At 35.3% G+C, this 27728-nt stretch overlaps 1 long non-coding RNA gene across 1 annotated transcript in view; it reads left to right on the forward strand.

Annotated features, from left to right (window-relative positions):
• Positions 1-15074, forward strand: part of LOC140146879 (uncharacterized) — a 48219-nt gene extending 33145 nt beyond the window's left edge. The window contains exons 2-3 of the long non-coding RNA XR_011858332.1: positions 8076-8147; positions 13635-15074. This is a non-coding gene — a long non-coding RNA (uncharacterized lncRNA). The remainder of the gene's footprint in view (positions 1-8075; positions 8148-13634) is intronic.
• The last annotated feature ends 12654 nt before the right edge of the window (positions 15075-27728 follow it).

Genomic DNA, 27728 nt, shown 5'->3' on the forward strand with positions numbered 1-27728 from the left:
TCAGTAACCTTATTGAGATGTTATCAACACATGTGGCTTCTTTAGGTGTGCTCTTTCTAAGCTATCAGGAAATGGGATAAATTATAGCAACACCAGCTTTCTTCAGTAACCTTGTTGAGATGTTATAAATACATGTGGCTTTATTTTCACTCAGATTTTTGGTGTGATCTAAAACAAACTCATGACTTACAGGTTTAAACCTACTACTGAAGTTTCATTAACATCTACCTTATCATGACATACATTCATAGATATAAAAACAGGGAAAATCTGTTTTTTGAGAAAAATGCAAAAATAGGCACAAAATTGGCCAGGGGTGTAGTACCCTTAATCTCATTGATGTGCATTTTTTTTTTTACGAGGTACAACATAACGAAGATGCTGCCAAACCTGTCAACTGTTTTTACCACTGTTTACTATACCATCAGTAATAAACTTGCACTTGCTTTTTGTAATGGCTTTATTCACATGTTTTTTTTTTCATACTCCGCTCATTCAGATCGTAAACAATCATCAAAATGCAGATTTTGGTACCTTTGTCGTTGTCATAGATGTGCTCACATAGCCTGCTAGTGGTTCAACCGAAAGCTGTGTATTTCAGACAAAATAAGGCATTTACATGAATCTGTAATACTGAAATATATAAATTGTCTACATTTATTTGAATGAGGCTTCAACTTTGTCAATGCTGTTGTTTTCTTCAGTTTTTGCCACCTTTTGCATTCAAAAATACCAAATGACAATTGATTACAACCTAATTTTATTTTTTTACACTTTATTCAGGGGTTCCCTATTTATTCTTGCCTTTGCGTGTTCATCATATTGGTTCAACTTTTGATTCATTTTGCATTATATTTTGCATATATTGTTTCTTTGTTCGTTTTGCTTGATCACATTATTTGGTTTTGTTTTCATAATTAATAATGATCTTTATTGATTACTAATGGTTTTACTTATGATATGTATTCTGGGTGACATCCCGCTATCTCTAAGGTCCGCTATCTCTAAGGTTCGCTATCTCTAAGGTTCGCTATCACTAATGTGTAAAGTCTATGAAGATCAGAATCCCGCTATCTCTAATAGAGAAAAGGGTTCGCTATACCTAAAAAAAGGTCCGCTACTTCTAAGGTTCGATATCACTAATTTAGAATAAGGTTCGCTAGTTCTAAGGTTCGATATCACTAATTATAAATAAGGTTCGCTATCACTAATTTAAAATAAGGTTCGCTATCACTAATTTTGAATAAGGTCCGCTATCACTAATTTATTGAAGGTTCGCTATCTCTAAGGTTCGTTATCACTAATTCCAATAAAGGTCCGCTATACCTAAGGTTCGCTATCACTAATTTTGTTTCAGGTTCGCTATCCCTAATTAATTAAGGTTCGCTATCTCTAAGGTTCGCTATCACTAATTTCGATTAAGGTTCGCTATACCTAAGGTTCGTTATCACTAATCTTAAATAAGGTCCACTATCTCTAATTTTAAATAAGGTCCGCTATCTCTAATTTCAAATAAGGTCCGCTATCTCTAATTTTAAATAAGGACCGCTATAGCGAACCTTATTTGAAATTAGAGATAGCGAACCTTATTTAAAATTAGAGATAGCGAACCTTATTTAAAATTAGAGATAGCGAACCTTATTTGAAGTTAGTGATAGCGAACCTTAGAGATAGCGAACCTTAGAGATAGCGAACCTTATAGATAGCGGACCTTATTTCAAATTAGAGATAGCGAACCTTAGGGATACCGGGATTGTTAAAATTAGAGATAGCGGACCTTATTTTAAATTAGTGATAGCGAACCTCAGAGATAGCGAACCTTCCATAAATTAGTGATAGCGGACCTTATTTAAAATTAGAGATAGCGAACCTTATTTAAAATTAGTGATATCGAACCTTAGAAATACCAAACCTTTTTCAAAATTAGTGATATCGAATCTTAGGTATAGCGAACCTTTTTCGTAATTAGTGATAACGAACCTTAGAGATAGCGAACCTTAGAGATAGCGAACCTTAGAGATAGCGAACCGTAACCGTATTCTGATGTTTGTTTAGGTAAGGTTTTGCCTGCATTAAAAGATTGTTGCTTGTCATGTTCTTTTTTGCCGAGTGCGTGGATGCCGGTCATCCACTCTCTTTGTTGCTTGTCGCTTGTAATTGAATTATTTTATGTACTATTTTTGCTTTGATATATTTGTAGTTTACTTTCATATTTTATCATATTATATTGCTTGCCTATTTTGTGGTTCTGTTACTGTAATTGACTATTTATTGCTTGCCTGCTTTGTAAAATCATCACGTTTGAGTTTCAGTCTTTTCACCTTGTTTTGCTCTCCTTCTGACTGTATTCTTAGGCGTGCTGGTTCTTTTAATGTTTTTATGCTTATATATTTTGTTGTAAAGCGCATTGATGCTCTTCGTAATAATACGCTATATTAAGTGTCTGTTTATTGTTATTATTATTACTTAAAGGGCCTTAAAATAAGTGGTTTTATTTCAATATGCTTCTTTTGACCTAAAATGAATTCCAACAAAACAATTAGTGCTATTCAACATGAGTCTAATATGTGAGAAGACCTGCTTGTTTTTGCTTATTTTGCTGTAAGTTACCAGCAAACACAAAACATTGAAAAGGGTATAATAGGTTCTAATTACGCACAGTCTGACAAAAGCTATCTAAGATAAGCAGCAGTCGTCTGACATACGCTATCTTCAGTAGATAGAAAAATCAACATTGACACAGGCTAACATAAGGTCTTCTATAGATAGCAACATTAAAATGATCTCACAAAAGATATCGTCAGTAGGTAGCAACATTAAAATCTCACATAAGATATCGTCAGTAGGTAGCAACATTAAAATGATCTCACATAAGATATCGTCAGTAGGTAGCAACATTAAAATGATCTCACATAAGCTATCTTCAGTAGATAGCAACATTAAAATGATCTCACATAAGATATCGTCAGTAGGTAGCAACATTAAAATCTCACATAAGATATCGTCAGTAGGTAGCAACATTAACACAGGCTGACTTAAAGAAATCTATAGTATATAGCAACACTGGCACAGTCTGACATAAGCTATCTTCAGTAGATAGCAACATTAAAATGATCTCACATAAGATATCGTCAGTAGGTAGCAACATTGACACAGGCTGACTTAAAGAAATCTATAGTATATAGCAACACTGGCACAGTCTGACATAAGCTATCTTCAGTAGATAAACACCTACCAAAAGTAACTACCCCCTTATGGATGACCATTATTCCATTAGAGTTGAACGTATGCCACATTTGGGATATGCAATCAAGACAGAATTTATTTCTGCACATTATAACACCTCATCTGTTGCAATGGTTCCAATATTGATAGCATAACCCCAGATTTGAAAGTTGCAGCAACAGAAAACTTGCTTTGAATTCAGTAACCATGGAAGAAAATACTTTTGGCTCTCATTGGGTTATTCCTCTTATTTCGTGAATTTAGAGGAGGTCAAAACATGTGATAATCAATATAAAATGTCATTATTCACATCGGTGGATAAAATTTGGCATACGATTAACTGTTTTGGAATAATGGTCATTCACTAAGAGAGGTGATTGCTTTTTGGGATGTGTTTAGTAACATTAACACATAAACTATCATCATTAGATAGTAACATTAACATAAGGCTAATGAAATTTAATGATTAGTTTCCCATCACATTTTGTTCAGTGAAATATGAGGTCATGATTTCATTATTCATTATTTTGGAAAATTTCATTATTGTCAAAACTTTCATTTACATGGCTATTACCTATATTGTTGATGAAAGACCTTCACAAAACAGGTAATAATGCTCAGATTATCATTACAGACATTTTGAGTAAAGATTTAAATTTGTTTTTATTAAAATGAAAAGAAACTTGCAATATTTGTAATCACTAGAAACATGATGAGGTAATCCTTAAATTTTCATTATTTACTACATCCTCTACCCCTACAACTAAGGAAAACTGCTGATTGTGATCAGCAGAGAATGTCGGACATTTTGAGAGTTTCAATTTTGATTATTTCCATCTCAATTTTCAGATAATTGACTTTTTATGAAAATAATGAAAGTTTTGGTCAAATTGAAAAGGCGATGCGGGCGGGTGACGGGAAATTAATCATTATATTAGACTTTATTTCAACACGGAAAGCCCAATTCAACAAAAGTTGTTCTTCCGAGGGGCCGTGCATAAACAAACATACATGTACAAAATAACAAACAATTACTTTATCTCGACTTACCATGCTTACAGGCATAACTTTATGATTTTTTAAGATTATTTTTGAAAGTATACAATGTTGGAGAGTTTTGGATATTATTTTCTAGTTCATTCCAGCTTATTTCATTTCATTTCATTAGCCTAATCTGACATCAGATATTTTCTGCAGAGCAACATTGACACAGTCTGACATAAGCTATCGTCAGTAGATAGTAATATTGATATGGTCTTGAGCTATCTTCAGTAGATAGCAACATTTACATGATCTAGCATAAGATATCTTCAGATAGCATTATTGTTACAATCTTCAGTAGATAGCAACATTAAGACTGCCTTATATAAGCTATATTCAGTAGATAATAACATTTAATAATATGATTATTCTTCTTGTTTGAATTCAGTAACCATGAAAGAAAATGTTTTTGGCTCTCATTGGATTATTCTTCTTGTTTCGTAAATTTGGAGGAGGTAAAAACATGTGATAATCAATACAAAATGCCATTATTCACATCAGTGGATAAAATTTGGCATACGATCAACCGTTTTGGAATAAGGCGACGAAAAAAAGAAACCCTGTTCTACGGGCGGACGGACCTTTCAAGTAGGGTCGGTCGGCCTTTTTTTTTTTTTTTTTTTTTTTTAAATGATCCAAAAAATCACCAAAATCTGTAAATAATTTGCAATTTCGTCGCCTAATGGTAATTCATTAAGAGGGCTAATTACTTTTTGGAAAATGTTTTATATCTTTAGTAGATAGCAACATTGACTGAGTCTGACATAAAATATCCTCAGTAAATAGTAACATTAATATAATCTGACATAAGATATCTTCTGCAGATAGCAACATTGACACAGTCTGACATAAACTATCATCAGTAGATAACAACATTAATATGGTCTTATCTAAGCTATCTTCAGTAGATATCAGCATTCATGTGAACTGACATATCCTATCTTCAGTAGATAGCAACATTAATATAATCTGACATAAGATATCTTCTGCAGATAGCAACATTGACACAGTCTGACATAAGCTATCTTCAGCATTCATATGAACTGACATGTCCTATCTTCAGTAGATAGCAACATTAACATGATCTGACATATCCTATCTTCAGTAGACAACAACATTGGCAGTCTGAAATAAGCTATTGTCAGTAGATAGCAACATTAACATGATCTGACATACGATACCTTCCGATAGCAATATTGACACAGTCGCTTGACATGGGCTAACTTCAGTAGATATATAGTAACATTAGAAAATTAACTGCGTCGACATTTAATGAAGAAAGCAAACACGTAGAAGAATAATTATAATGTCGTAAAAGAATATTTATTACACAAATTTTCGGGCCTCGCCCTTCGTCAGGTGACAATAGTGGTGGTGTGAGGCCTACACGAGAGAAACATTTAAAACATGATTAAAACGCGAGCGCAGGTGAATGGTGGGAGCGACACGCAAGCGACACATGAGCGACAAGCGAGCAAGCGGGTAGAGCGGTAACATTAGTATGGTCTCATTTAAGCTATTATCAGTAGATAGCAACATTAATATGATCTTTGGCAACATCTGACATAACGTTGACAAAGTCTGACATAAACTATCTTAAGATAGCAGTAGTCATCTGACATATGCTATCTTCAGTAGATATACAAATCAACATTATCTGACATAAGATATCTTCAATATATAGCAACACTGGCACTGTCTGCCATATGCTATCTTCAGTAGCAGTAGATAGACACCTACCACAAGTAACTACCCCCTTAATGAATGACCATTATTCCAAAACAGTTGAACGTATGCCAAATCTGGGACATGACACCTCATTTGTTGCAATGGTCCCAATATTGATGTCCCAGCGTACAATTAAATGAAAGTATCCCAAGATTTGAAACTTGCAGCAAAATCCTATTGCTTTGTATTCAGTTTTCATGGAAGGGAATGTTTTCGGCTCTCATTGGATTATTCTTCTTGCTTTGTGAATTTGGAGGTTGTCAAAACATGTGATAATCAATACAAAATCATTATTCACATCGGTGGATAAAATTTGGCATATGATGAACCGTTTTGGAATAATGGTCATTCATTAAGAGGGGTGATTGCTTTTTGGGATGTATTTAGTAACATTGATATGGTCTGATATTAATTATCTTCAGTAGATTGAAACAGTCTGACATAGGCTATCTATAATAGATAGTAACATGGTTTCATATGAGCTATCTTCAGTAGATAATAACATTAACATGATCTGACATAAGATATCTTCTTTATATATCAACATTGGCACAGTATAACACATGCTATCTTCAGTAGATAGCGACATTAACATGATCTGACATAGGATATCATTCAGTATATCAATATGGGCACAGTCTGTCATATGCTATCTTCAGTAGATAGCAACATTGGCAGAGTCTGGTCTGATATAAGCTGCCGTCAGTAGATAGCAAAATTAACACAATCTGACATAAGATATCTTTAGTAGATAGCAACATTGACACAGTTTGACATATGCTATCTTCAGTAGATAGTAACATAAATATGGTCTGACATAAGCTATCTTCAGTTGATAGCAACATTCACATGGTCTGACATAAGATTTCTTTTTGTAAAAAGCCACATTGACACAGTCTTACATGCTATCTTCAGTAGATAGTAACATTAATATGGTCTGATATATATTTTTCTTTAGTAGATAGCAACATTGACACAGTCTGACATAAGCTATCTCCTGTAGAAAACAACATTGGCACAGTCTGGTATAAACTATCTTCAGTAGATAGTAAAATTAATATGATCTGATAGGTTATACGCTAACTTTTTTGCATGAACTTACTATTAACCCTACTCCTACGAAGGGTTTTTTTACAAACCTGCAGAAAAAAGTGTGTGTTTAGGCCTAAACGATTTAAGCTATAACCGTAGTTCCATCCTATGTGCTCAGTGATAATATTTTTACCCCATCACATTACCTAGAGGTAGGACAGACCATAAAGATGACTAGGGGTGGTAGTGGTACTACAGCTTTCTACAGTAAAATCCGTGATTTTCGTTTTGCTCTTATATATTATTGCAAGGGACAGGACTTTTTATTTGGTAGTTAATTTGAAATAGTCATTTCCTTGTATATTTCAGAGAAAATCAATTTTCCAGTACTTTTGTACATACCTAGAATTTCCCAACTTTGCAATTTACCCCCAATTAACAGCAGGAGAAAGAAAATAATGCATGACACCTTGTTTGTTATAATTGACTAAATATTGTTGTCTCGGTGTAAATTTGAAGGCGACAAGTGCCAATATTCAGATTTGCAGTAAATTGTATTGATTTGAATTCAGCCCAAAGATAATGGGTGCATGGAACTTTTAAATTCATGTGTTTTTCTTTTGAAATATTCCTGAAATTGAGTGAATGAATTATCAAAATGCGCATAAATAAACTTCTTTCTATGTAAATATTTTGTGAATACGATTAATAGTTCTGAAGGTATGGGCGTTTTTATAACAGTTGAGTTACTTTCTGTAAGGTCTTTATCTAATGCTTTTTATATGGAGCGGATCTAGGGCTGTGTTTTTAGGGGCAGCTGTATTTTTTGACAAAAAAGTGCAAAATCAGCCCACTTTTGATTATTTTGGGCTTCACAAGCTCCTTCCCACCTCGTCTTGACCATCCAATTTGATCTTTTCATCAGAAATTGGCAATCAATTATCAACTTAAAACATTGAATCCCCCTCCTCCCGGGCCAGTACCTTTAGGAATATGGTAACAAGGACTATACATCTAATGTTTCACATTCTCTGATCATTTCATCACAGATTGGAGAGGAGCAACTTAAAAGTTTATTAGAGCAGGTCAGCATGCAGACAGCAAAGAAAACTACAGTTAAGGTAAGCTATTTTAAACCTGATTAAGAGTCTGTTAGAGCAAGTTAGCCTGCAGATAGCAAAGAAAACTACAGTTAAGGTTATCTATTTTCCCCGTGGTTAAGAGTCTATAAGTTAGTATTAGAGCAAGTTAACATACAAAAAGCAAAGAACACTATAGGTAAGGTAAGAAAATCTGAGTTCTGATTAAGATGATATCAAATATATCATGTATATATTTCAAAGTAGGACGTAACTCGACTTATGGCCTAAAACACGACCCCTATTTTGCACGTAAAGTCTATGGAAAGCTAGTTTGTGTTATGTACCCTTAAGGTAATCTATTTTAACCGTGGTTAAGAGTCTATTAGAGCAAGTTAGCATACAGACAGCAAAGAAAACTACAGTTAAGGAAAGATATTTTAACCATGGCTAAGAGTCTATTAGAGTAAGTTAACATACAAGCAGCAAAGAAAACTGAAGTTAAGGAAAGATATTTTAACCATGGTTAAGAGACTATTAGAGCAAGTTAGCATACAGACAGCAAAGAAAACTACAGTTAAGGTAAGCTATTTTAACCATGGTTAAGAGTCTATTAGAGCAAGTTAGCATATAAACAGCAAAGAAAAATACATTTAAGGTAAGATATTTTAAGCATGGTTAAGAATCTATTAGAGCAAGTTAGTCTTTATCTAATGAGTTTGATATGTCATTTCCAGGAGCGGATCCAGGGCGGTATTTTAGGAGCTGCTGTATTTGTTACAGTTGGCTATCTTCCGCCTATCTTGACCATCCTGGATCTGTGACCAATTTTATCTTTATATCAAAGATTTGAGAGGAGCAACTGAAACCATTGTAGTGTCCTTCCCTGGTAACAAGTACCCCGGTATTGCGCGCTTTACACTCATTTGTTCCAGTTTAACGTCATATTTGACCATTTAGCTTGAACATTGGCAATTTTGTTTGTGCTTCATGCACATTTGTTCATAGAACTCAGCTTTACAGATCTACATCCATACCAGATATTAGCTTTGTTCCACCACTACTTCATGGTTAGGTCGCATTTTAAAATTGGGCATTTTGTCAATTTGTTTACAGATCTACAGGCTTTGTAATATTGTAGATGCAAGATCCTCTATTTCTGAGGCTAGATTCTGCTTATTTGGGTGAAAGTCATCATAACTAGCAATTTCCAGCTGGATATATGTATTCAAATTCATGATATAAACCCCGCAAAATGCAAAAAAAACAAAAAAACAAAACAAAACAACAATAACATGGCTTGCAAGAGCAAAAGGGGGTGTCTGGCTTACATTTCGTTTTACTGCCAACGAAAAACAGTGGCATGATCGACGGGAATTATATAAATAAACATTATTTTCATCAGGTTCGTTGTCGCAAATAATAAAGGAGACAAGTAGAAAAAGTGATCCCGCCTGGGAATCGAACCCAGGACCTCAGGTTTACGAGACCTGGGTGCGATTCCCAGGCGGGATCACTTTTTCTACTTGTCTCCTTTATTATTTGTTTGCATTCTTCATTAATAATAATAATAATGTGAATTTCCAATGCGCACGTCTCCATCAAATCAATGGCACTCAAGGTGTGATAACTTAATCTACACATGAACAACAATCAATAGGTGAACAAAATATGGTGATGCACATCAGTAAAATGCTTCTTTACATGAACAACAATCAATAGGTGAACAAAATATGGTGATGCACATCAGTAAAATGCTTCTTTACATGAACAACAATCAATAGGTGAACAAAATATGGTGATGCACATCAGTAAAATGCTTCTTTAATTAAATGAGTTTTAAAGAACTTTTAAACTGTGTTAAAGATGTACTTAATTTAATGTGGGTTGGCAGAGTATTCCAGAGACGTGGTGAAGCAATTGAAAAAGCCCTGTCCCCCCAAGAATGTTTTGAACAGGGTTCACAGAGAAGCGATTTGTCACTGGAACGGAGCATACGAGGAGGGTTATATGGTTGGAGGAGACATTTGATATATTCTGGTGCAAGATCATTTAGTGATTTAAAAACAATGAGCAACAGTTTGTACACAATTCTGTAACCAACCGGCAGCCAATGTAACTCTCTCATTATATCTATAGAGGCATGTTAAAAATGATTTGTACCAAAATCTGAGAGGATGACCGGCCTAGCTGCCAAACCATTTGTTCATTGGGGCATGGACTGACCTTTGGATGTATTTCCTAATACATTTGGGCGTATTTCAAATACCTTTGGGTGCATTCATGAAACATTTGGGTGTATTGCTGAGACATTTGGGTGTATTCATAAGATATTAGGGTGTATTCCTAAGATGTTTGGGTGTATTCCTAATACATTTGGGTGTATTCCTAAGATGTTTGGGTGTATTCCTAATACTGGAATTCATTTGATACAACATCTATTATGTATTTGAGAAATCTAGAAAAAAATCAAAGCAACACACGCATTACATCTTAGGTGGCAAGTTTCAGTTTTATATTTAAGAAATGAAGCAAAAATTAATGACATCGTCAAACATCTTTTTCCCTCATTAATTTTATTTACAATATTTACAATATGATTTCAATTAATGCTATGAAAATCAATCTATAATTGTCCTAAAAATTTCATCTTAACTTTCACTGCACCTATAACTAGTTATGATTTGACCAGGGTATATATTTTGACAGAAATGCATATTTTTCCTGTACCTTGATTTTCAGGATATGTTTGAATTGCCATAACTTGACATGTTTCTAATTGGTAAAAGTGCTTTTTCTTATTTTTATTTTTTAGCCCAAATATTTCTCATGATATTGATATACATATGAATTGTAATCTCACAAATGACTAATATATACTGCGCCAAGAAAGTATCCTTACACTTGGAAAAATAATCACAATTTCAAAACTGAACCATATTGGGGTAAATTTGTTTTTGTGATAGATGCACGATCTAATCCTGCACATTATGACACCACATTGAATCTAACAGTCCTGTATTCACTATTTATAAATAGCAATATATAAATTCTTGATAGAGAGAAATGGAGGTTGCCATTTTGGCTGGGCGCCAGTATGTCTGGAGAGTTGACCTCTAGCACAGTAGGTGGTCTTCCTGTACTTTTCAATGGTAAGTCGGTTGACTTCAGCAACTAGTCGCTCAAAATTTGGGGTGTTTTACCGAATAAAAAAACATTATAAAATGAATGGCGCTCGGTAAATTTTAAAATGCTTTCGGTAAATTTTCTCTAAAATCAGTTTCTCATAACATATGTAAGTTACAGAATCCCCCAATCTTCAGATTTTTGACCCATATCATTTTTGTGAAAATTCATGAATACCGACATCTTGTTTTCCTATTCATTTGTATGGAGTGAATGCTTATCTAGATACTCTTTGGTGATACGATGTTGTGTAATGGCTGCGCCCATGTACCCCATGGTGATATATAAATAGCTATTTATAAATAGTGAATACAGGACTGTCTAATGTGACCTCCAGAAGTAAAGTTACAAGCAATTGAATAGACGAAGGTCCAGTTTTAAAAGTGACAAATTGGCCTATACAATACAAGGCGCAAAACGATTCCAACAAGCGCAACATAGAGACTATACAGTTTCTGCAATGAAACTTTATTTAAAGCAGTTTTTATTTCAGTTTTACTTCTCTGTACTTTTCATAACTTGCATTTTATTTGTCAGCTCTTTTGTTTCAGTTTCCTTTTGTTCCTTTTGTTTTAAATTAAAGGCACACACAAATTAGCCATTTACCACTCTCAAACCAAGTTTCTAGTCCGTGGAGTTTTGAATAGGCCAGTGTGTCACTTTTACAACTGGACCTTCATCTAATCAACAGACCTGCCAACTGTCCCTCATTTTGAGGGACTGTCCCTCATTGGGGTTTTGTAAAGTGAAAATGAGGGACAGTCCTGTTTTCTGAAAATTTCAGTGATGGCAAATTTAAATGCAAGAACAGCAGAAAATTATGCAAATTTCACTTTAAAATTTTGCTATAGCATTCTCTTCCATCTACTGTGATAAATTTAGACCTGCAAAACCTTCCCTGAATTCTGAAAGTATTGCACACTTCAAGTCTTTGAATTTGTCGCTACCTGGTTTATGTACATGTACAAGGTTTTGGTTTCAGTGTCCCTCTTTCTGACTTCGGTAGGTTGGCAGGTCTGAATCAAATGCTTGTAACTTTGCTTCTTGAAGTCACATTGATTCAATGCTGTGTCAAAATGTGCCGGATCAGATATTTAAAAAAAAAACCCAATATGGTTCAGTTTTGAAATTATGATTAATTTTCCAAGTGTAAGGATACTTTCTTGGAGCAGTATATGAAAAAAGAAGCGGCTGATATTATCCATATGTTTAAAAACCATTAAATTTCTAACACTTAATTCAGAGTTTGTTTTCTGTGAACAACAACAGTATACGTTCTGTGCATTGAGAATGTTTATAGTCCCTCTCTGGCAAAGCAGGCACAGTCATTTCATGACGTCAACTTTTTTCTAGGCCAAATCTGTCTCGTTCGAAGGAACTCATCGCTTAAGTTGGTTTTTGCGGAATATCAATTTTAAACGTCTTATTTTCTCAAAAAAGGAGTCATTTTTATTGTCCTCATAATATTAGCTTCATTACGATATTTTACGAGCAATATATATGACCTTTAAGAATGAGTAGATCAATCAGTGTTCCACAGAGCTACTGTCGAATCTGGTGATGAGTCCAGCCAGTACATTGGTCTATTACAGGGAACCAATGGCGGCAGAAGCGGAGGAGCCAGGTTGCACCCACCCTCGGGAGGGCTGATCCTCCCACTTTAATCACACAAATAATCAATTCCCTATTTTTATAATAGACCCTAAAAGAAAGTTTAGAAATGATGTGGACCTTCATTTTTCCAAATTTTCCATCATGTCTATGGATAAACAAATCCTCTTTTTGCTTCTGCTTTGGGCACCCAACACTATTATGTTTAAAGCAATAATTTATACAATGATAATGAAAATTTGACCACGAGTCCACGAATGGCTTCAATTTGAAAATTGTTACGCTTTTCCAAAAAAAAGTATATATATACAATAGTTACTATTCTCTACCCAGAATTACAAAACGTTGCACAGAAAACATTTTTAAATGTTTCACACCCTTGACATTACCTGAAAGGGTGTGAAACATTTTTATAACGTCAAAAAACATTTTAACATAATGTTATTTAAGTGGAATTTTTTAAAATCTTTGCAAAAAAAAAAAAATATATAGTAATATTTTGATACCAGTTTGAAAATATTGCAGTAGTGTTTTTCATATAAAACAATTTAAAAATGCATTTTCATGTCCTTACGCAACAAATATTCGTCAAACATTTGATTTAAAACTTAAACATGTTGAAACCCCGTTTAAAGCGTTTGAAAAATTATATTTATGCCATTCTGCAAAATGACTATATAATTATGGCAATGTGGTAATTTCTTCTCCTCTTTCTTCTTAATATTTTCACAGTTCGATAGGAGACGTATGAATTTGGACGACAGTGATGACGACTATTGATGGCAGCTTCATCCCTGTGTACTTAATGGAATAATCCATTTGAAATCCATGCACCCCCTATGACCAAATGGATTCACCCATCCCATTCAGGTAACCACATTTGAAATTCACACTCCCTATGTAAAAGATTAAGGTCGTGATTTTCATAGGGTGTGTATGGATTTCAACTGGAATCGCTCAATACATGTTATCAACTGTGACTTACTTTCTTAAGACTTGTATTATCAGCTTTATACGCTGAAAGTTCGGATGCATGAACGGTTTGCAGTCCTGATTTTTTCAGTCTCGCCATATGGTTTACACATACTATAGTGCATTGAATCTTGTAGTTATTTATTTATAAACTGGTAGATAATATGCTCTACCAGGGTTTCTAAAATCATTTTTCCCAGTCATGGTGAAAATGTGCAATGTACTAGATTTGAGGAAAGAAGCTTTTGAGCTCTGCTGAAAAGGATATATAATAATATTATAGCCGCTAAAAGGACCATATTGAGGTCATTTCTTTAAAACCAGAGCGAACGCAGCTATAGGTGGGCATAAAGAAAGTAAATTAAACTTAAAGTGGATTTGCTTGAAATTGTGAAATTGAAATTGCACATACAAAATTTTGAGTAAAATGCTCTACTATTTTGAGTTTGGCGCTATTTAAAAATCCTTGTGTGATTTCAATTTGTCATTTATACTCTCTGCCAACTGCTCGCACGGCCTTGATTGCTGGGTAAAAGGAAAAGGCATGTGTATTGTTAACCTGAAATTGTGTCAGAGACTTAACCCATATTTTAATTGACAATTACTCTATCATTTATAACATACTTGTTTGTACAGTTATTTAATATGCATGTTATTTTTCTGATCTGGATGCCTGAACCGTTATTGTAGTTCTGTTAAAATTCAGGTAGACTTTGTCATCTGTGTATATAAATTGTTGCCCATACTCGACTGTTTTTGGAATTATATACTGGAACTTACTTTATTCGCATCTTTGCAAAGTTGCGTCTAGAATCACCAGACTTCATCAGGCAAATGACCTGTTGGACTGGTCACATGATCAACTTAATGGCCCAGTCCCATGCATGAGATAAGTTAACTCCCTGGACACTGCTGGTCATCTAACAGCATTTCTGATTGGTTGATAACTTGAAATGCTCATTTTAATTGCCAATTATGACTAGGCTTTAAACTTTTTATGGTCAAACTTGCATTTGCAAATGATCTTATTAATACCCTCCTTGATATGATTGGTTCAAAATTGGACACAATATTCATTTTGGCCAATTAGTAGGTAGTTATCATGGGGTTAAAGCGGAGTCCCACTCTCTTGTTTAGTGATGGTTGCTTTCTCTGATGCCTCTCCTATGCCCCTGTTCCTCCTGGTCCAGAAAAATGACTTCCTCGTTGTTGATGTGATGTCCAGTATCCTTAACACAGAAAGGGCAGAGTTTTGCACTCCGTTTATGCTGGGTCTTTTGTTCACTTATTTCTCAACTGTAATGTACGATTTATGTAATTGTAATATTTGTAATTTTTTCACAAAAGTTATACATTTGTAATAAATACCAGAAAGGTTTATTATCCATTTGAAGCCGAAATAATGTGAAAAGTAAACCATTGATTTTACATGTAAACCAGATCCCTATTTTCTTATCCCTATTTCACTATCTTCGTTAACTTAATTACTTTTTTGTAGCATTAAAATGAATTTAATTTAACATGTTTAATAGCATAGATACAGACAAAGTTGTTTTTCCCTGTTTGCTTCAAGATGAAAAAAATGGGTACTCCAGCCTATGCGAAAAAGGCATGGTTGAACTATGGTTAACCATGGTCAACCATGGTTCAACCATGGGTTTTGACCATGGTCAAACCATGGTCAACCATGCTTTTGAAAAATGGCACCACGGCCAGAGACCATGGTCAACTATCTAAAGTGACCATGGTTAAAACTTAGCATGTTTGACCATGGTTGAACCATTGTCAACCATAGTTCAACAACCAGGGTTTTGACCATGGTCAACCATGTTTTGACCATGGTCAACCATGTTTTTGATCATGGTCAACCATGTTTTTGACCATGGTCAACCATGGTCAACCATGTTTTTGAAAAATGGCACCACGGCCAGAGACCATGGTCTATCTAAAGTGACCATGGTCAACCATGCATGGTCAAAAATTTGCATGTTTGACCATGGTTAAGAAACAATAGCAATCAAGGAAGAAACAATAGAAAGAAACAATAGCAATCAAGCTTAAACTTTAAATTAGCACCTGATAGAGGGCAGGGCCTGAAGAATGAGGGAAATTATGGGGTAAATATTTAACGGAATAAACTGCATAATCATATTATTTAGATTTATTCCGTTAAAAATCTTATTTTAACTTATCAAATTACTAGTTTTTATATTCTATGGTGTCAAATATTTATTCACAACGTTGTAAATACGAATTAAATACGATTAATAACAACAGAGGGCGCTTTTTCTCATTCACTACCCAGAGTCAACCATGGTCAGGTGAGGTGATGACCATGGCTGACAATGCTCAGCCATGCTAAAGCATGGTCGACCATGGTATACTTAAAAGTGACCATGGTCAACCATGGTCAGGTGAGGTGATGACCATGGCTGACCATGCTCAGCCATGCTAAAGCATGGTTGACCATGGTATACTTGAAGTAACCATGGTCAACCATGGTCAGGTGAGGTGATGACCATGGCTGACCATGCTCACACATGCTAAAGCATGGTTGACCATGGTATACTTGAAGTGGCCATGGTCAGATGAGGTGATGACCATGGCTGACCATGCTCACCCATGCTAAAGCATGATTGACCATGGTATACTTGAAGTGACCATGGTCAACCATGGTCAAGTGAGGTGATGAACATGGCTGACCATGCTCGGCCATGCTAAAGCATGGTCGACCATGGTATACCATGGTGACCATGGCAACCATGGTTGACCATGGTCAAGCCACCATGGCTGATCATCGCTGACCATAGTTAACCATGGTCAACCATGTTTTGACCATGGTTGACCATGGTTGACCATGCTAGCACGGTTGACATTTCGCCTAGGAGTTCACGACAAATGGCCTTATACAAAGACTACAAATTTTGTGTTAGGTGTAAGTTGCAACATTAACATTACAATTATGCCAAAAAAATCAGGTTTTAAAAACATGTCCAAAATCGTTTTAAAAAACGTTTGTACCTTACGCATGAAATTTAGAATGTTGCAGTTTACTTTTTTACTCTAAATAATGTGTCCGAGGCAGTTAAAAGGTAAATAATAGGTGCGGTATACTATCTAATAAAATCTGCATTTTGATGGGGTTAAGTGGGGGAGGTGATGACGCTGTTAATTTCATCAAGCACCTTTAATTGTATTAAAGACTCACATTATGCATATTTTAGTTTGCATATAAATCAAGTGTTTTATAATTTGATTTTGTATCATAGATATCTATTAAACTGAAAGTAAAAGAAACAATATTTCATTGCTTGCTTCCTTTCTTGTATTGGTTTATCCCCTTGATGAAGATTTTACAGATATTTATGAAACTGAAAGTAAAAGAAACAATATTTCATTGCTTGCTTCCTTTCTTGTATTGGTTTACCCCTTGATGAAGATTTTATAGATATTTATGAAACTGAAAAGTATAAAAACAGTTCATTCCTTGCTTCATTGCTTGTATTTTGTGTAATGGGCTATTACAAAGTTTTCATATTACATTAAACTGAAAAGGACAATAAACAGTTCATTACTTGCTTCATTTATTGTATTGGTTTCAATGGTCTATTACATTTGAAAATCACAACCCCTTGAAGATTTTTGAATTTCATCGATGTTCATCAATAGCTGTTCAATATTCAATCATTTGCATTCCAAAACAGTGGAAAAGGTGTAGAATTTCAAACAAAATTTCTCAAATTGAGGTGGAATTGGATAAAATCGAAATAATTTCAATTTTGACAGGTTTCAAATGCGCTTCAGATTCTATCTGGATTGGTCGTATTATTCAAGTGCAATTTAGAAACATCAATTCAAATGAAACATGGCAGCTACTTTGAGCGTGATGAAAATGACATTATCTTTGTTCATTATTTGATGAAATGATACAATCACCGTATGTTGGGGATAGAATGGAGGGAAGGGTCCACTCCAGTGCTACAAATAATCCCAAATCTTCAAGGCCCATTGATCTCAAAACTAACGGGCCCTCGTCAATTTTCACAAGCCCGAACGCAATTCTCTCCCCACTCTCATTTGCTCAGTCTGTTAATTTTCATTAAAAACTTTGATGTTACACTGGTCCACTTAATGTGACACTTAAGCAGGTGTGCAAATTGTAATTGCTTCCTCAGGAGCAAGGGTTTTAGGCTCAAGATTTCCTCAATCATACCAGACATAAAAATAGCTTTATTCTGCACTTCGAAATATGAGAATGGTAACATAGCATATATTTTTAGAGAGACTCTACATGTAAAGTCTTTGAGCTCTCAAAAAATGCTCTTTTGGGACAATGTGCGAGTGTAGCGCGCAAAATTTTGGTATTTTACACTAGTTTGGGGTGCATTGTGGTGGGACACAGGCTCCTTTCCCCTTTTCGTTTCCTTTGCACCCATTTCGTGTTTTTTTTGTCAGATGGAGCACTTCTATATCTTTTTTTTTTGTCAGGGGCTCCATTGCCTCAAGCACCCTTTGAAACTCTGACGATTGATAGACTTGTTGACAAAGTCGTGGTAGCTTTATTGTGTTTTGTCACACTCTTCAGTTCAGCATCTCGGAATTCTTTCAACTTAACAGTGAGCAAAATCATTGTGCAAAGTGTGTAGATTGAATGAATATATACTTCTGAACATTCGTATGAAAATACTGTCCATCAAAGCCGCCTTTAACAATTGTTAAACAAGTGTTCTTTAACAATATCATTTGAAAGGTACGAATATTGACTTATTTGCTTAGCATCTGTTTATCCCACCTGCATGCATCATGCCTTTGGTTTTGGTTATAAATTCCCCAATTTTTGCATCATAGTTCATCAAATTTGAATATCAAGTTCAATTATTTGTTATTGATTTGGCCTTCTCCATTTGTTTCCTTTTAATTTCCTCAAATCGTGGTCCTCAGATGTATGCCATGTTTCCACCTGCCTTCCCCCAACTTCTTTTTTCTTTAAATTGCATTGAATACCTCTTCTGGCGATGAATTGAAATGTGCATTTTACCCATTTCCATATTATAACACCAACACATTTCTCTTTTAAGGCTCTTATTTCTTGAATAATCATGTGAATTCCTCAAAATTTTGCACAACCATTGTCTTGAGATATCCTCTCTTCCATTCAGTAGCTTCACTGCCTCATGGCCCCACCTATTAACTTGTTACCTTTTGCTGAGATCTGTTTGCTTCTATGTTATCTTCTACCTCACTCCTCCGCTTCTCTTTCTTTTCTTTCTTTCTTTTTCCCTTTTCCTCTCCTCTTTTCTTTTTATTCTCCCTCCCTCTTTTTTCCTCTCTTTCTTTTTTCTCCTCAAGGCATTATTTCCTCAATTTTAACTGTCATTTCCTAGGAGCGGTGCTGTGGATCATGAAATGCCCTTTTAATTAGACGATGGTGGACTACATTATTCACTGTGGCAACAGCCAATATCGTAAACAAAACAGACAATATGACGGCAACACTGCCTGGACATTGGACGCCCCGTGCTGAGTTGTGTTTTTAGCTCTATTGGCCTCGTTACAGAAAAAAAAACACAAAATATATTTCTCAGTGAATGTATAAATTTTCACATAAAAATAAATATTTTTGGATTCAAAATAAATGTGAAAAAAAAAAAAAAAATATAGCCGGGAGTGAGCGGGACTCGATCTCGGGACCCTATGCACCGCAGGGGAGACCCGTTACCATTAGACCAAGCGAACCGTGATACACAATGGTTGAAATTTTAGGTATATATCATAAACATACCGTGCGTTATTCATACAAAACATTCAAAAAACAGTAGGCCTACTTACAATGAGGTTCACTGGCGAACCTCAACGGATTTAGACTGATAAAATAGTGCTTAATAACATACGTACAGTTTTGGAATAATTTGAGACATTTTTGTGTTTACGTGTAAAACCAATGACAACGTCAAAATTCAGCCAATCTTGGCCGGCTCCCCTGCTTTTAATGTGACACTTAAGACTTTCTCTCGCCCACTCTCATTTGTTCAGTCTATCAATTTTCATTGGCCCAGACTCAAATTAAAATCTTTGATGTTAGACTGGTCCACTTAATGTGACACTTAAGGCTTTCTCTCTCCCACTCCCATTTGTTCAGTCTATCAATTTTCACGGGCCCAGACTCAAATTCAAACATTTGATGTTACACTGGTCCACTTAATGTGACACTTAAAGGCTTAATGTACGATTTCCTTCAAATTTTAAATTTGTCATTATATACTCAAAATGCTGAAATAATACTAGTAATAATTATCGGGAATGGTTTCTGTTAATTTTGAGCTGAAATAAGGAGGTAAAGTGAAAGAAACACTGCTTGTTATTTTGGCCGTTTAACACGCAGTTCTATGGGAGGACATAAAGTCATAATTCTTTGAATTATGACTTTATGTCGAACTTTGCTCTGTTTACCTACAAACACAATAAATTTGGCCGATTCCATTTTAGTGCAAGTTGTGACATGTGTAAACATTACAAATATGCCAAAAAATCAGGTTTGAAAAAAATTAACCAAATTCATATTATAAGATCGTACACTTTGGTGTTACACTGGTCCAGTGATATAAAAATCTCAACTTTTTTTTTGAGAAAAGTGGGGATGAGGCTGTGGATCACGAAATGCCCTTTTAATGTGACACTTAAGACTTTCTCTCGCCCACTCTCATTTGTTCAGTCTATCAATTTTCATTGGCCCAGACTCAAATTAAAAACTTTGATGTTACACTGGTCCACTTAATGTCTACCAGAACGACACATGGAACAATTGGGGATTTCACAGTTACTGTTTGCTTGCTCAAGCTTTTTAGTATACATACAGCATCCTCCGTTGTAGCCAACGCTCCGGTCGTATGTCCTAATTACCATCATTTTAATAGGTATGTTATTGTTTATATGCTATCATATGTTATTGTTTATGCGCATTTCACATTTCACTTTATCATGTATAATTAGACTGTTTTTTAGAATTATATTATCTCATGGTATATCATAAGGCATTCTATCATTAGGTATTTTGTGTGTATTTTTGTACAGGCATGTATATTGGCCGATGAAGACTTAATACAAGCTTCTACCAATTAAGTGTGCAACTTTGCTACATCACTGCATCAATGATCTTAATCATTGTTAATCCGCTGCGTGCTGGTGGCTTCAACACGGGGTTTCAATATAAAAAGTTTCAAAATTATTTTGCTCAAAGTATCCAGAGTTATCTAAAGATCTACTGGGCTCATTTGTACTCATTTTAAGGCATTTTTTCAATTTTTGAAAATTTGAAAATTGTCATCTGCAGTTGACACCGGTGTGGGAGGGTAAAACATATAGGCCTAATTATTAAGGGATGCCTGCTTTATGCCTCTTGGTCTCATAAACTCAAGAGCTGTCTCAAGAACCACTGAACCAATACTAGGCTCGATTTTTGATTTGATTTGTTCAGGTTTTGACAACCCTGGATAACCCAAGAAAGCCTCTATTGAAGCTTATTTCCATTAGGGTCCATTTGAACACCGGGACGGGTTGGGAACGGTCAGGGGTTAATACCCTACTCTTTTCGAACCTGGCTGCGAAATACATGTACAGATAATGGCTCTCTGCACACGGGACCGACAGTTTAACGTCCCCTCCGAAGGACGGAGTACTTTTATGATTCATTTACCCAATTCTAAATGAATCATGGGGAGAGCGGAAGTCTGAATTTAGTCTACAGAAGTTGCCAATTAATTTTTTTTTCTCGTTTTTACTCAAAAGACCTGTACATCATTAACTTGAAATTGTGTCACAGACTCATCCTATAATTTTAACTGACAGTTACTATATGATTTGTAACATATACTTGTTTGTACAGTTATTTAATATGTATATAAAGTAGAGGTGGCTACTTCGGCATGAAATGTTATGATAAGTAGGTTCCAAGTAAAGTTGCTTCCACTGATTAGGAGACATGCTGCAAAATAGGGCATAAACCTGTTTTCTAGTCAGAAAGGAGTCTCCGAGTATTTCAACTTTATAAAACTGGGGCCCGCACTGATGAAGACCTCAGCATTGCTGGATGCAGGTGTTTTGTTGACTTGGAACTTTTACCGTGTTCAAGGATTATGTCCGACACCGCATTATATTTAGCCCTAGGCCTATCATATGGCCTTATTTTGCGGCATATCTTGTAATCGTGGAAGAAACTCTACTTGGAACCTACTTATTTAATATGTATGCTCTTTTCATGATCTCGATGCCTGAACCCTAATTGTAACCCTATGGTAAATCCAGGTAGAATTTGCCATCTTTGTATATAAACTGTTGCCCATACTCAACTGTCAATTATTGAGTTCTTGGAATAATATTAAATCTATATAATACTGGAACTTACTGACTTCGCGACGTTGCATCTGGAACGACCAGATTTCATCAGACAACTGACCCACTGGACTGATTACGTGATAGATGGTTAGGTATCGTGCCACTATTGTTCAGTGATGGTTGCTCAGCCTGCTCCCAGATGGTTTCTGTGATGTTTCTCCTATGTCATTGTTCCTCCTGAGTCCTAGTCCAGAAAAACAACTTCTTCATTGTTAATTTCATGTCCAGTAACCTTTAAGACTAGGGGTCTGTTACCATCAAGCAAAATTTTAAATATGTGGACAAACTCAAAAAAATAGAAATCCTTGATTCTTTTAGCATGGAAAGGGTTTAGGGGGGACATTTTAAAAATGACATTTAAAAAGTTGCATTTGGCCTGTTGGCATGGTAACGGACAAAACAAATTTTAGTCGAAAATGACCAAAATTTACAATTTTCATTTTTGAAAAAGGGCAAAGTTTGGTCGAATGCCACAAATAAATAAGATGTGATATAATTTTTTATTTTTTTTTCTTCAGATAGGGGCATGCTTTGGTAGTCCTTGCAAATGAAGAAAGAGCTTGTCACTCTTTTAAAAGATCCTTTAATTTTAAGTAGAGAAAAACACATTTTTGGGCAAAATTGTAAGTGTCATTTTACCCCAACATTGAAGGGGTGTAACTGTAAAGAAGAAGTTGATATTTTGTAATTGTATGGTGGCATAGCTAGAGTGAACCCTTGCTGACAGATATATAGTTTCAAAAAATTGGGGTCTCAACTTCTAAAGAAGTTCTGGCTTTTAAAAGTACCAAGTTTTTGAAAAATGTGTATTTTTAAAGGAATTTATGGCAAAAAAGACAAATTTCGCTTAAAAGGATTGTGTTTAAATAACCGTAATGAAATAATTATTGAATATATTTCTATTGATGAAAAGATTAAGCGACTTCTTAAATTTGAGTCTCAGTTTTAAATGGTACAAACAAGCTATATTATACATACAGGCCTTTTAAGAGTTTTAAAAGCAGATTAGACAGATTCAAATACAGATAGAGGGCGGCGCTTGGAAGACAGGTTGCTTTTAGCATCAGACAGCTAGATACCCGGTACAAACAACAGAGTTCACCAACTATACGAGAACACCAATCAGGGGCTGTGCAATAACGATAAGCCCTGTAGGAAGGGTAAATATGGGGGGTCCAAGAATTTTGACAACCCCCAAAAGGGAGGGGAGCAATTTTGGCAGGTCAAAGGGGTGAGGGGTCTAGTACATGAACCTATACCATGGTTCCTAGCCGTCGCAAAGGAGCTCATAGGGTACTGTCAATATACCGGAAAACGACACATCTGATTTGCCCAGGTTTTTGTTTGCCACTGCAAGCTAGGTGGTGGCAATGGACATTGGAGCACATTTACGGGCAGACTATACTACAGACACGCTCTGATAAGGGCTTAGAAAAACAGTGCAGAAATGTTCAAATATGCAAAATTCTTTGCTCACTACGCTTGCATTATACATGTACATCTAGACTAAGGTTTGCAAATTGGGAACTCAAACATATGTCATGTGGGGGGGGGGCAAGGATTTGTTGGCAGGCCGGAAGGGGCAAGCAATTCTTTTTGGCACGCCGTTTGGAAGTTAAAGCCTAGCCCTTAACACCAGGAAGCATGTAAAGTTTCATCTCCAGCAGATGGATCTTCAGGGAATTCAACATCAGAAAATGTTAACCAAGAAACATTTGAAAATCATCAACATCATGAACTATGTGCTGCTTTTAACATCAGGCAGCTACTAGTACTAACCCGGTACAAGCAATAGTGTTCACCAATTCTACGAGAACACCAATCAGCAATAGGAATTATGTGAAGCGTTATCTTCAGTAGATGAATCTACTAGCTACGGTGGATTCAAGAGGTATTGCAAACGCTATTCAGTTACCCAAGGAAACATGTACATCGACATACATAAAGCATTGAAGCATTGACGCTTGTAGCTCACATTCAGTCAGGAAAATGTGACAAAATTACAAACATCAAAATTAAAAAGCCTTCTAGCCAAGATAAGAGGAAATACAAACGGACAGCAATGCAATCTTTCTGAATCAGAGATATGATATATGATTAGGTCATGAATTGGCCCTAAAGGTTATATACCACTAATAGGCCTGGAAATACGACGAGTAACTACGACGAGTAACTATTTGTTTGCATGGCATCTGAAAAGACTGCTTTAAAATCGCTGAATTTGACCAAGTAATATAGCCAAAACAGTACTTTTTTGGGTTTGATGCTTCAAAATAGTATATTTTCTCTCATTATATGACATTTTGGTTGTAATAGTACCAAAATTCATACGCACGGCTACGGTTTTTAGTAAATATTCGCCCTACCATATTGTAACTTTCAGCTTCGAGTGCGCACTGCCATTTTGAGGTGTTTACGGTTCAGTGCGTTAAAACAAGAAAAGTCTCAGGTCAACCTATGTTGAGTTTTTGATCATTTGGCATCTAAATCATATGGTTTCACCTGATATTGGTGGCATTTAACTGTGAGAGTTCTGAATATGAGAAACGTCCACCCGAAATTAGCCTTTTTGCCATTGAAACCCGTGTAATATATACATGATTAGTGGTATTTAACCTATAATCCGCAAGAAACAAACAAACCCAATTTCCAAGAAGCAGAAAGAATTTATTATTGATGGGTCTGAGCATGGAGAGGTCACTGGGATGGGAATCCGGGCTGTGAATAGAGAGACTCTTCTGCTGTTGCTAAGCAAATGCGTTTTTTGGCGGATATAAAATAGCAACAAGAGGGCATTTAGCATGTTTAGCAGGCCTACATCTGAGACGAGTATCTGACCCCACAACACACAAGTAGTTTTTTTCCGAGAGATCAATGATGAACTTGCAGATCCTGCAGATACAATGGTATATCAAGAGTGCCTAAAGCAAGGCTTTTAGCAAGCGGTGCAGAAACCAGAACTTTATCATCCCATTACTCCTATTACTTTGGGGACAAATAGATTATTTAGAGTACAAGATGACAAACTTAGCAGTGTCAGCATCAAAACTCTCACAGACATCTGTCAGGCACTGTTCATGATCTCATTAGAAAATCCCACACATGAGCGACTCCGTTTATAATTCTAACAACAATCTACACAAAGTAAAGACTTGAGCATCACTTTATGATGGGTTGGCAATGGCTTCACCATGCCCACATTTAACTTTTAAAAAATGTGACATTGCATTTTAAAAACAATAATTCAAGTGCATTGTCCAGTCCCCATGTTTTTATAAACATTTTTCTATTGTTTTGTACAATGTTTGATCTTTCTTACATTTGAGATTTGTTTTCAGTATCATGCAGTCTTAGAACTAGATTTATAGATAACATTGAATAAAACAAAGAAAAATGTTACTTGGTATGTCAGTTGCTGTTGTTGCTATAAACCCCAGATAAGGTAGAAACAACTGGTAAAAAGGACTTTAATATTATAAATCCACAAAATTATCACATTCTCATTATGTTTAAACCATATTTAGATTATTGGTGAGGTATTTCAGAAAATGTCAATCAATGAGTCCAGTAGTGAATATAGACCTAAATAAGAAGTAGAAATGATTATTATACATGGAAACCTACTAGCCTACTCCAGAGTAGTGACCAACTGAAATATAATGTGTTTTATTTGGTTTCAATAGTTATAATCGATTTATCCATTGTTTAGGAAGAGTAGAGATTGTAAAAGACAGATAACCACCACCAAGAAATTAATGCCCATGGTAACCATTTTGCGCCCAACTTTGCACATTTTTCATGCATTAAACCATATGGCTGGGGGAGGGGTCACTGGCAGTTTAAGTGAAAATTACTTAAACAAATGATAACCAATGGTTATGATGGGTCAATGAACTATTCTGGGTATGTTATTTGCAAATCACAAGCCAATAAAGGATTTTTTATACTGTGAAAGTGCTATGTAATTAGCTCATTTTTATCGAAAATAGCGAACTTTCTTCAAAGTAAAACTTCGTTATGGGGTAAAGACCCCAATTTTTTTATTGGTTGGTTGATCATCCCCATTCATTGTCATTCTCATCCAACCCCTGACTTTAATCAGCAAACTTCTTCTTGAGAGTTATTGAATTTCAAAGTTATACCACTTTTACTATTGAAAAAAATTGCAAAAAAGAGGGATTTTGCATTGCATATTACACAATATTCTAGGTGGGTGAGAAAACTAGCAATACTATTTTTGTAACGTCTAATACATAGGTATTTATCAGCAGCAATTTAAATTGTTCCATACTTCTAGCAATTTCATTAGTGCTAGCTAGAAAAATGTGTCTTTTTCGAACTGTAAAATTGAAAAAATGAACTTTCCCTGTGGCAATCTTCAAAGAACCGTTACCATGGCAACAAGGGATTTTCGAATTTTTGATCAAGTTACAAAATCATTAGACCCAAATACCTTTCCTATCACAAGATTTAGGCAAATTCCATGAACCTTTATTTTTGGCTTTGTCCGCACATTGCTGAATTGATCCAGACCCCCAGTCTTAAATGCAGGAAAATGGCAGAGTTTTGCACTCCGTTGGTGCTGGGTCTTCTGATCACTCATTTCTCAACTGTCAATTGTCTCGAGACAGCAGGAAAGCACAACAACGCAAAGAATAGACTCCGCATTGCCCCCACGATCAGGAGGACCATTTAATACACATAAGCTTATTTATAATAATTTCACAATCTCATAGAAATTAAGACTATATTGAGATAATAACAGATTTCATATCAATTAAACAAATTATATACATTGAGATAATTAATTGCAGCAAGCATTTGGAATTATTTATTATCTTCATATAAATCAATAAATATACGAATTATTGGAAAAATGTGTACAAGCCAACCATACAGGCTGGACAAACAAAAGTTGACTTCTGAATCACATTTAACCAAATGTCATCTTAAGCAAATCTTAAGCATATCTGAAACAAATACATCTTTGGATCAAACAGAGGATTGGATTGGAAAACAGCATTTTTAACCGCAATTAAATAATTAGAAATCTCCAAAAGAATAAACAATGCCAACCAAGTTTCTCAATGGAGAAACTTGATTAAACCCCCCGCCCCCTCCCCCCTCCCCTCCCTCAAATCAAATGTACAAAGGTGGAAAAGCAAAAAGCCTCAGGATGCTCCAGATGAGTCCTGAACCAATCCAACCCCTCTAAGGACCAATGAAAGCTGTCATATCTAAATGGGGCAGCCACACCGCCATCATCTTGATGTCAGCCAGTAATCAGCTGCTGAAAATTTTTATTTACGCATGTAGTGGTTTTCTTACAAAATCTCTATTGATGATCAGTGAGGAAATATAATATATACACCAAAGATTTTTTTTTTTTTTTTATTTTTTTTTTTTTTTTTAGAACAAACAAATTATTACAATACAGCCTGTACCAAAAACATAGGAAATATT

This window comes from Amphiura filiformis, chromosome 2, assembly GCF_039555335.1.
Source record: "Amphiura filiformis chromosome 2, Afil_fr2py, whole genome shotgun sequence".
In the NCBI taxonomy this organism is placed as follows: domain Eukaryota; kingdom Metazoa; phylum Echinodermata; class Ophiuroidea; order Amphilepidida; family Amphiuridae; genus Amphiura; species Amphiura filiformis.